This window comes from Arachis ipaensis, chromosome B3 (assembly GCF_059453495.1).
Source record: "Arachis ipaensis isolate K30076 ecotype BB chromosome B3, ASM5945349v1, whole genome shotgun sequence".
NCBI lineage: Eukaryota > Viridiplantae > Streptophyta > Magnoliopsida > Fabales > Fabaceae > Arachis > Arachis ipaensis.
The window spans coordinates 88151315-88163771 of NC_142438.1; the positions used below are offsets into that span (position 1 = coordinate 88151315).

A 12457-nucleotide genomic window follows, 5' to 3' on the forward strand; every position below is an offset into this window, starting at 1 on the left:
TTTGGATCAGCAGCCTCATCAAGATTATGGATCATAAACCCAAGGCAAAAGGAAAGCAGGGAGAGGCCTCAAAGCCCAAGAAACACAACAGAAGCTCAATATAGAAAGTGTATAAATAGGATAGAATTTAAGTTAGAGAGAACTTTGGACCTTCACTTTTAGCTAGTTTTCATATCTTTGTAATTGAATTCAGAGCTATGACTCACTAAACCCCCTTTCATTGGGTTAGGGAGCTCTATTGTAATTCAATGAATCAATAATAGTTTATCTTCTTCTTCAATCTTTTCTCTTGAATTTTGTTAGAAAGCTTCTCGATCTAATTCCATTGGGTAGTTGTCTTGGGAAAGAAACTACCCATAATTGGAATCCTTCGGAACCTTGGGAAAGGAATGGAGGATTCATGCTAGAGAAGCTTTCTCACAGTGAATTGGATTGGGGTTTGGATGGATATTGTGACATGTAATCCTACCAAATTGTGGTTCATGAAACTGTGTGGTATAATCAGTGATCGAGCATCATCTCTTCTTATGAACATTTAAACCAAGGGATTGGGAATTTGTTCATTTTTAGAGAGAATTGGTGAGCCAAGGGATTGGGATCCAATCATATAAGATTGCCAAGCAAAATTCAATGAACGCATTGCTTGAGGAAGAGATAAACATGTTTTGATTCGGAGATCTCAATATCTCCTATAACCCAATGAATCCCCCAATTCTGATTACATCTTCTCTTTACATTCTGCAACTCAATTCATGCAATCACCCCCATTCCCTTTTAATTTCAGCAATTTAGTTTCTGCTCTTTAATTCATGCAATTTAAGATTCCGCCATTTCAATTTCTTGTCATTTACTTTTCCCGCCAATTTTACATTCCGCAATTCTCATCTCAATCTTGATTCCGCTCAACTAGAACACACTTCTAATCCGAATTGCTCACTCAACCAATCCTTGTGGGATTCGACCTCACTCTATTGTGAGTTTTTACTTGACGATAACCGGTGCACTTGCCGGAAGGAATTTTGCCGATCGTGCAATTTCCTAAATCGTAGCATAACTAGTTTATGCGCATCAAGTTTATGGCGCCGTTGCCGGGGATTGGTTTTCGATTGACAATTCTCCAATTGGAAGCTAACTAGATTGAGCAATTTCTCTTGCTTTGTTAATTCTGTTCAAGTTACTTGTTGAATTTTAATTTCTGCACTCGGTTACATGCTTTCTTTCTTTATGCCTTTAAATTCAAGCAACTAACTCACTGACTCACTAACTGTTTGAATTAATTCCTCAATTGCTCTAACCATACTCTTCCATTAACCAAGAGTATTTCACTTGTTTGTGCCTGTGTTGTGTTCTTGTATGACAGGTAGGAGAGGAGAGACATCAACTCCTCCGTATACCGAACCAGAGAGGACCCTTCATAGACTTAGAAGGGAAGCAAGAGGGAAGAGAGTAGTGGGAGAAGAGGAATCTGAAGGAGAATCTGAGGACAATTTTGAGGAAGCTTTAGATCTCAACATGGATAGAGAAGTTCACAACCATGAGAGAGCTGATGGAAACAATGCCATTCCTGAGAGGAGGGTTCTTAGTTCATACATAAACCCAACCTCTGGGAATTGTGGTAGCAGCATCCAGAAACCACCCATTCAGGCCAACAATTTCGAGCTCAAACCACAGCTAATATCACTTGTGGAGAATCATTGTTCATTTGGTGGAAGTGCTAATGAAGATCCCAACCAATATCTCACAAAATTCCTGAGAATTTGTGACACTGTGAAGTCCAATGGAGTCCAGGAAGATGCCTATAAACTGCTTTTGTTCCCATTTTCACTTAGGGACAAAGCAGCTAAGTGGCTGGAATCATTCCCAAGGGGGAGTCTAACAACATGGGATGAGGTGGAAAGCAAGTTTCTGGCACGTTTCTACCCCCCACAAAAGGTCAATAGGCTTCGATCTGAGGTTCAAACTTTTAGACAACAAGATGGTGAAACTCTCTACGAGGCATGGGAGAGATTCAAGGATTTGACAAGGAAATGCCCACCAGACATGTTCCATGATTGGGTGCAATTGCATATTTTCTATGATGGACTCTCTTATGAATCAAGGAAGGCTGTAGACCATTCATCAGGAGGTTCATTGAACAGGAAAAAGACTGTGGAAGAGGCCATTGAGGTGATTGAGACAGTGGCTGAGAATGAGTACTACTATGCATCAGAAAGGCACAACACTAAGGGAGTCATGGAGCTGAACCATGTTGATACAATTCTAGCCCAAAACAAGGTGTTTGCCAAGCAACTAGCAGAGCTTACCAGGCAATTAGAAACAAAGCAAGTGGCTGCAATACACACACAAGATCAAGAGGAAGTAAGCATTGAAGGAGGTGATTGGGAAGAGGCCAACTATGTGGGAAACCAACAAAGGCAATCATATGATCCACACTCCAACACTTACAACCCAGGATGGAAAAATCACCCAAACTTTGGGTGGGGGAACCAACAAACCCAACCACAAAACCACAAACCTTACAACCACAACCAACATAACAATTCCACATACCAAAACTCCAACCAAAGATCATACCAAGCCACACAAAACACTTACCCCCAACCATCATATCATGGCCAAAATAATCAACCTACCCAACTTAATCCGAACCAACAATTTCAAGATCAATTAAACCGGATAGAAGGAATGCTTGCAACCATGAGTCAAGACATAACCGAATTGAAAGCTTTTAAGGAAGAAGTAAACTCTAACCTGCAAAACCAAGGAGCTGCCATCCAGAAGCTAGAAAATCAAATTGTGTATTTGTCTAAGCAAACCCCTGGGACAAGCGCTTCTCATGCTGCCAAGGCTATTGCAAGGGAAGAATGTAAAGCCATAACCCTCAGAAGTGGAAAGAATCTGAAGGAGATCTCAAAGGAAACCACAGAGGATGAAGCAAAGGAAAATGTGAAAGAAAAAGAACAAGGACAATCTTTTACACCGTCTGCAACAAAAGAAAAAGAAAAAGAGGTCCTGAAGCCTTATACACCTAAAGCACCTTATCCTCAACGTTTGATGAAAAGTGAAAAGGATGGCCAATTCTCCAGGTTCTTGGAGATTTTCAAGAAGCTTCAAATTAACATTCCCTTTGCTGAGGCAATAGAGCAAATGCCACTATATGCAAAATTCTTAAAGGAATTGATGACCAAGAAGAGAAGCTGGAGAAATGAGGAAACTGTGTTGTTAACTGAAGAATGCAGTGCCATCATTCAGCACAAATTGCCTCAGAAATTGAAGGATCCAGGCAGTTTCCAAATCCCCTGCATCATAGGAGAAGTCATGGTGGAGAAGGCCTTGTGTGACTTAGGGGCCAGTATCAATTTGATGTCTCTAACAATGATGAGAAGAATGAAGATTGAGGAAGCCAAACCAACAAGAATGGCCCTCCAATTGGTAGATCGAACTTTTAAATTCCCTCATGGGATAGTTGAGGATTTGTTGGTGAAAGTGGGAGATTTTATATTTCCTGCTGATTTTGTGGTGTTAGATATGGAGGAAGAAGCCAAAGCTTCAATAATTCTGGGAAGACCCTTCCTGGCTACTGCTGGAGCCATCATAGATGTACAAAAGGGTGAACTCACTCTTAGACTACATGATGAGAAATTGGTGTTTAACGTATTCAAGGCAATGAGCTATCCATCAGAATCACTAAGGGAATGCATGAGGATTGATGTAGTGGACATTGCAGTACAAGAAACTTTTGAGGAAACAATAAAGGAAGTGGCAGAGGAGGAGTTCACCAAGGATATTGAAGTTAGTGACATCAAGGCTGCTGAAACAACCATGCCAAGCATGCCAGAGAGAGTGAAAGAAGAGAAGGAAGCACCAAAACCTGAGCTCAAAGCATTGCCCCCTAATCTCAAGTATGCATACTTGGGTAGTGATGAGAGTCACCCTGTTATCATTAGCTCTGCCCTGAGCCAAGAACAGGAAGAAGAATTGATCAAGGTGCTACAAACTCATCAAGATGCCATTGGATGGACCCTAGCCGATTTGAAGGGGATAAGTTCATCCATATGCATGCATAAAATCTTGTTAGAAGAGGATGCTAGACCCTCCATTCAAGCCCAGAGAAGATTGAATCCCGTCATGAAAGAAGTGGTACAAAAGGAAGTTATGAAGTTATGGCAGGCAGGGGTAATCTACCCCATTTCTGATAGCCCATGGGTTAGGCCCATCCATGTAGTTCCCAAGAAAGGTGGCATAACTGTGGTGCCAAATGAGAAGAACGAACTCATACCCACAAGAACCGTCACTGGGTGGAGGATGTGCATAGACTACAGGAAGCTCAATGAAGCCACCAGAAAGGATCATTTCCCACTTCCATTCATGGATCAGATGCTTGAAAGGCTTGCCGGACATGCTTACTATTGTTTTTTAGATGGATATTCAGTCTACAACCAAATAGTAGTTGATCCTAAAGATCAAGAGAAAACATCATTTGTTTGTCCATATGGAGTTTTTGCTTATAGACGCATGCCCTTTGGATTGTGCAATGCACCTGCCACTTTCCAAAGATGCATGCTGTCCATCTTTTCGGACATGATTGAAAAATTTATTGAGGTCTTCATGGACGATTTTTCTGTGTTTGGAGATTCTTTTCCTAGCTGCCTACACCACCTTGCCTTGGTGCTTAAGAGATGCCAAGAGACTAACCTAGTATTAAACTGGGAAAAGTGTCATTTCATGGTCACAGAAGGAATAGTCCTTGGCCACAAAATCTCTAATAGAGGCATTGAGGTGGACAGAGCTAAGGTGGAACTCATTGAAAAATTACCTCCACCAAGTAATGTAAGGGCAGTTAGGAGTTTTTTGGGACACGCTGGTTTTTACAGAAGGTTTATTAGAGACTTTTCTAAAATAGCCAAACCTTTGAGTAACTTGCTTGTCTCTGATACACCCTTTGTATTTGATAAAAATTGCATGCTAGCCTATGAACTTTTGAAGCAAAAACTTTCCTCTGCACCTATCATTGCCCCACCTGATTGGAACTTACCTTTTGAACTGATGTGTGATGCATCAGACCTTGCTATTGGGGCAGTGTTAGGACAAAGGAAAGACAATTTGGTACATGTGATTTATTATGCCAGTAAAGTCTTGAATGATAACCAAAGGAATTACACAACCACTGAAAAAGAACTCTTGGCAATAGTCTTTGCATTTGACAAATTTAGATCCTATCTCATTGGATCTAAAGTCATTGTCTTCACTGATCATTCAGCTTTAAAATACTTACTTGCTAAACAAGAATCCAAACCAAGACTTATTAGATGGGTTCTTTTGTTGCAGGAATTTGACATTGAAATCAAAGACAAGAAGGGTGTAGAGAACAAGGTGGCAGACCATTTATCAAGAATACCATGTGAAGAAGGAAGCGCACAAAGCACACATATAAATGAGTGCTTTCCTGATGAACAACTCATGGTAATTCACAAAGCACCCTGGTTTGCAGACATAGCAAACTTCAAGGCCACTGGGAGTTTACCGTTGGAATTTAACAAACATCAAAGGAAGAAATTGGTAAATGATGCCAAATACTTCATCTGGGACGAACCATACTTGTTCAAAAAATGTTCTGATGGCATACTCAGAAGATGCATATCCGAGGAAGAAGGAAGGGAAGTCTTATGGGACTGCCATGGCTCCACTTATGGAGGACATTTTGCAGGAGAAAGAACAGCAGCTAAGGTGTTGCAGTGTGGTTTTTATTGGCCCACTATCTTCAAAGATGCAAAAGAATTAGTGAAGCACTGCCATGAATGCCAGAAAGCGGGGAACCTGCCAAGAAGAAATGAAATGCCACAACAATTCATTCTGGAACTTGAATTGTTTGATGTATGGGGGATAGATTTCATGGGACCCTTTCCCTCCTCATACTCAAATAATTACATTCTTGTGGCAGTAGACTATGTCTCCAAATGGGTTGAAGCAATAGCAACTCCAACCAATGATAATAAGGTAGTCATGAACTTCCTCAGAAAACACATTTTTTGCCGTTTTGGGGTTCCAAGAGCAATCATCAGTGATGGAGGAAGCCACTTCTGCAACAAACCATTAGAGGCATTGCTTCTAAAATATGGAGTCAAACACAAGGTAGCCACACCATACCATCCACAGACAAGTGGGCAAGCCGAAATATCTAACAGAGAACTCAAAAGGATCCTGGAAAAGACTGTGGGAACTTCAAGGAAGGACTGGTCGATTAAGCTAGATGATGCTCTTTGGGCATATAGGACAGCTTTCAAAACACCAATTGGAATGTCTCCTTACCAACTAGTATATGGAAAAGCTTGCCATTTGCCACTGGAGTTGGAGCACAAGGCATACTGGGCCTTGAAACTTTTGAACTTGGACAACAAAGCTGCTGGAGAAAGAAGGATGTTGCAAATTCAAGAGTTGGAAAAATTCAGAGCGGAAGCTTATGAGAATGCCAAAATTTACAAAGAAAGAGCAAAGAAGAAGCATGACAGCAACATAGCCCCAAGGAAATTTGAAGAAGGACAAAAAGTATTGCTCTACAATTCTAGGCTGAAGCTATTTCCAGGGAAGCTAAAATCAAGGTGGTCTGGACCATTCCTTGTCACCAAGGTCTCCAAATATGGACAAGTAGAAATCATGGAAGAAAAGTCACAACGAACCTTCATTGTGAACGGTCAAAGACTCAAACATTACTTGGGAGATGTGGATGAGAAGGACAAAGTTAAATATCACCTCAACTGAGGAAGCTGACCGTCAAGCTAATGACGTTAAAGAAGCGCTTGTTGGGAGGCAACCCAACCTGAGGTAATACCCTTTTGCTGTTTCTTTTATTTGTTTCAATAAAGAGGGTGAAGTAGTTCTGTGCATTGCAAAGAATTAAGTTTGGTGTTTCACACCAAACAATGAATTCGTGGATCAATAATTCAAAGGAGAATGTGTGACTCTAAGTTTGGTGTTCCACCATAAAGATCAACTGAACACAACAACCTTTTGAATTATATGAGAGGAACAACCATTCTAAGCAGTCACAGAAATGCTTAAAACCCTCAGCAGCAACTTCATTCCAAAGAGAACTCAAGGATTCAAAGCACAGAGAAGTAAGTGGGAGACTAAGTTTGGTGTTCACACACCAACTTAAGACTCAGATACTTACCCACACATAGTTGAGCTAACCACTCAAGTGCTTGAGATGCAAGCAACTTCATCACTCTTTGCAGGAAAGGAAACAAGGATTTTAAAGCATGAAGCAACATTTAGGAGAAGAAGGGAAATCAAATTGTTTCCTGGAAAAAAAAGAGAAAACAAGGAATTTCACAAGGTGGTATTGTTCCTTGATAATTCTTTAAAAAAAGGGCAAACAAAAGCATGCTTGTTCTGGTTTAAACTGTAAATGTTGAATCTTTCTGGAATGAGAAAGTTTTTAGTATATTTGTCTGTTTATTGCTTTGAATAAAGTGAATGCCTAGATGTTTGGATATAACTCCACCTTCTTAAACAAATGCTTGCCATGCTTGTTCTGTTTCCGAAAATAAAAGAAAAGTTTGAACAAAAGTAACTTGGCTCAATTAGTGACAAATCAAGTAGAATTAAGTGGTGGTATGCATGCTTGATTGTTTAGTCAGATCACTGGAAATAGAGTGTAGAATTATCATTTTTATGTAGAAATTGAAAACTGTCTATGGATCTTGATGAATAAATGTCTTTGGCCATGAAAAAGAAAGAAAAGGAAGAAGAAAAAGCCACTGAAAAAGGGCAACCAAAAAGAAAAAAATTGAGAAAATAAGCTAGGCACCAATGGTTTGAACTTCTGAGACAAATGCCTGTGGTGTTCATGTATTAAGGATATGCTTGGATGAATAGGTTCTGAGGAGTGTTTCAACACTTGGTAACTTGGGTTAACTAACCCGGGATTATCAACCAAAAGTCCATTATCAAGAGCAACCTAAATACAAAACATTTAGTCACACAAAGAGGTGCTGGGCACCAATGTCTCAAGAAGAAATGTGAACTAAAATGCCTAAAGTGGATATGTGTAGTGCACTGATAAGAAAAAGAAAATGCCAAAGGCTGGTGCAACACATGACACTAAGCAAACAAGGAGCAAAAGAAGCTCTAAGAAAAAGAAAAGAAAAACAAAGAAGAGAAAAGTGCCAAGGACATAAGAATAACAAGAGGCCATAGCAGTGTTTGATGGATGCAATGAAAAAGTGATAATCTTACCTGATAAGAATGAAAAAAAGTGATGCTGCAACTTTCTGCATAAAACCCTTCTGAGGAACTTCAAATGCTTGCTAATATAGCCAATGTAATTGCTTTCTGTTTCATACTTTCTTCTTAAATAACTCAGGACTTGCTTAGGGACAAGCAAGTATTAAGTTTGGTGTTGTGATGCCAAGGCATCTTAGGCTAGTTGCACTAGTATTTTTCTGTTAGTTTTAGTGGTTTTATGCATTTTCTTGAGCTTAAAGTAACCAAGAATGGTTAAAAGAATAACAAAGCAATGAACCATCCAAACAATATGATTTTGATGCAAATTCCATGAGTTTTAGTTATATTACTTGAATGCTATGAATGGAAGATTTCTCATGAAATTTTGCAAGACTTTGATGCATTTGTTTGGATGATTTCAGGGAAGAAGAGGCTAAGCAAGGAAGCAACAAAATCAATAAAGGAAGCTTGAATATCACATGTGGAGTTTAAGTTCCAGTTTAAGCCTAAACTGGAGCTTAAACGCCAGAATCATGAAGGCTAAGAAATGCTGGAATTGAAGTTTAACCTCCAGTTTAACCTTAAACTGGAGGTTAAACGCCAGAATGAAAAGTCTCACCAAAGAAGCATTCCACGTTTAACCTCCAGTTTGACCTCAAACTGGAGGTTAAACGCCAGAATGATAATGCCACTCAGGAAGGAGTTCCACGTTTAACCTCCAGTTTAACCTTAAACTGGAGGTTAAACGCCAGAATGGGAAAAGCACCAGGGAGCCATTTCCACGTTTAAGCTCCAGTTTGACCTCAAACTGGAGCTTAAACGTGTTCGACCAAGTTTTCTCCTCCAGGGTTGCTCTCTCCATTTCCACGTTTAAGCTCCAGTTTGACCTCAAACTGGAGCTTAAACGTGTTCGACACCTCCAGGGCTACCCTTCTAAGCTTCCACGTTTAACCTCCAGTTTAACCTTAAACTGGAGGTTAAACGTGTTCGACCTCCAGGATGCCTCCTTCCATTTCCACGTTTAACCTCCAGTTTAACCTTAAACTGGAGGTTAAACGTGTTCGACCTCCAGGGCTGCCCTTCCTATATCCACATTTAAGCTTCAGTTTAACCTTAAACTGAAGCTTAAACGTGTTCGACTACATGACTCTCCAGGGCTGCCTTCTTCCATTTCCACGTTTAAGCTTCAGTTTAACCTTAAACTGAAGCTTAAACGTGCTTCTACAAAAGGCCTCACTGGAAGTGTCTGGCGTTTAAGCTGCAGTTTAAGCTTGAACTGCAACTTAAACGCCACTCTTGGAAAAGGTTTCTGGACCAAAAATATTGTGGTTTAAGTTAGTATTTGAGCACAAACATTAACTTAAACTTATTCTGGTATGAAACCCAATTGAATATCATGGTTTATGGGATTGGGCCTGAAGGATTGATGAGTCTGAAATTTCAATTTATTGAGTCATGTGCCATTATTTGATTATCACTAAGTTGGCTCAATGAATATTACAGAATTTGGATCAGCAGCCTCATCAAGATTATGGATCATAAACCCAAGGCAAAAGGAAAGCAGGGAGAGGCCTCAAAGCCCAAGAAACACAACAGAAGCTCAATATAGAAAGTGTATAAATAGGATAGAATTTAAGTTAGAGAGAACTTTGGACCTTCACTTTTAGCTAGTTTTCATATCTTTGTAATTGAATTCAGAGCTATGACTCACTAAACCCCCTTTCATTGGGTTAGGGAGCTCTATTGTAATTCAATGAATCAATAATAGTTTATCTTCTTCTTCAATCTTTTCTCTTGAATTTTGTTAGAAAGCTTCTCGATCTAATTCCATTGGGTAGTTGTCTTGGGAAAGAAACTACCCATAATTGGAATCCTTCGGAACCTTGGGAAAGGAATGGAGGATTCATGCTAGAGAAGCTTTCTCACAGTGAATTGGATTGGGGTTTGGATGGATATTGTGACATGTAATCCTACCAAATTGTGGTTCATGAAACTGTGTGGTATAATCAGTGATCGAGCATCATCTCTTCTTATGAACATTTAAACCAAGGGATTGGGAATTTGTTCATTTTTAGAGAGAATTGGTGAGCCAAGGGATTGGGATCCAATCATATAAGATTGCCAAGCAAAATTCAATGAACGCATTGCTTGAGGAAGAGATAAACATGTTTTGATTCGGAGATCTCAATATCTCCTATAACCCAATGAATCCCCCAATTCTGATTACATCTTCTCTTTACATTCTGCAACTCAATTCATGCAATCACCCCCATTCCCTTTTAATTTCAGCAATTTAGTTTCTGCTCTTTAATTCATGCAATTTAAGATTCCGCCATTTCAATTTCTTGTCATTTACTTTTCCCGCCAATTTTACATTCCGCAATTCTCATCTCAATCTTGATTCCGCTCAACTAGAACACACTTCTAATCCGAATTGCTCACTCAACCAATCCTTGTGGGATTCGACCTCACTCTATTGTGAGTTTTTACTTGACGATAACCGGTGCACTTGCCGGAAGGAATTTTGCCGATCGTGCAATTTCCTAAATCGTAGCATAACTAGTTTATGCGCATCAGTATACTCTCTTTGATATCTAAAACACGGACCGAGTCCATGAGATTAGTATCTTCGTGGTATAGGCTAGAACCATTGGCAGCATTCCTGAGATTCGGAAAGTCTAAACCTTGTCCGTGGTATTCCGAGTAGGATTTGGGAAGGGATGACTGTGACGAGCTTCAAACTTGTGAATGTTGGGCACAGTGACAGTGTGCAAAAGGACAATGGTCCTATTCCAACACTAGCGGGAATCGACAGATGATTAGCCGTGCGGTGACAGCGCATATGGATTTGTTTTCATCCGAGAGGATCATACAGCTTGCCATGGAAGGAGGTAACGCATGGTTGGAAGAAGGCAGTAGGAAAGCAGAAGTTCAGAAGCAACAAAGCATCTCTAGACACTTATCTGAAACTCCCACCAATGAATTACATAAGTATCTCTATTTTATTTTTTGTTATATTTATATTTTAATTATCAAAACCTTATAACCAATTGAATCCGCCTGACTGAGATTTACAAGGATGACCATAGCTTGCTTCAAGCCGACAATCTCCGTGGGATCGACCCTTACTCGCGTAAGGTATTACTTGGACGACTCAGTGCACTTGCTGGTCAGTTACGCGGAGTTGTGAAGAAGTGTTGAGATCACGATTCTGTGTACCAGCTTCATTCTCAAAGGATATTCATTGATGACAGACTTGATAGCAGCAAACTAATTCACTCTTCAAGGAACATGTTATTATGCAGCTTTTGTTATTTAAGCTAACCATTAAATCAAACAAGTACCACCACTGAATTCTCATCCTAATTTCTACAACATTGGACAATCACTTTCTTGTTTCAAACATTTTTCTTTTATTTATGCATAAGGGAAACAAAACAAGATTCAAGCTGATGAGTTATGACAAGTATAATATGTAGGCTAGCATTCTTAGCAAACATCTCCACTTACACCTAATTGAACACTTCAGCAAGACATATAGGAATTTCCAAATTAAAATACTTCAAAGCAACAAGGATTAAGTGTCAATACAACCTGTTGGGACTGTCTCTCATCGTTCCTTCTGTTGCATCCCCTTTTTTTTTTTTGATGATGCAGACCTTCTTCAAGGGTTGAGTATCTTCCTGCATAATCCTCACAAGTTGCTTGTTTCTCAAGCCCTTGAGTAAATGGTTAGCATGCATGAATTGATTTTGGTTTTTGAACTTACTTTGGTGAGTGAACACCAAACTTAGTCCCTTGCCAATGTTTCTTTGGTATCAAGTTAACCATATGTGAAACCCTTCTATCTTTGCTAAAGGCAATATAGTTAAAAACTAGAAAACAAACAATGGTTAAGTAGTTTCTCTGATTGCTTGGAGCTAGCAACCCTTTATGCAGAAGGTGAAAATGTGTTTTCAAATGAGATTTTGGTGGAACACCAAACTTAGCATCCTTCATTCTCCCTTAAATTGTTTTGGTGTGCAACACCAAACTTAGCTCCTTGCAATACATACGAAACTACTCACCCTTTCTATTGAAATAGCTATGAAAAGAAAACTACCTCAGGTTGGGTTGCCTCCCAACAAGCGCTTCTTTATTGTCATTAGCTTGACATTCTTCATTCTTGCTCAGCTCAGGTTCTGAACCTCTTTTTCTTTGTCCCATTGACCTCCTAAGTAAGGCTTTGCCC

At 39.7% G+C, this 12457-nt stretch overlaps 1 non-coding gene across 1 annotated transcript; it reads right to left on the bottom strand.

Moving 5' to 3' along the window:
• Positions 1-1938: 1938 nt before the first annotated feature.
• On the bottom strand, positions 1939-2042 carry LOC148571488 (small nucleolar RNA R71). The gene has a single exon (XR_015907998.1). It is a non-coding gene; the product is annotated as a small nucleolar RNA R71 (small nucleolar RNA).
• Positions 2043-12457: the final 10415 nt, after the last annotated feature.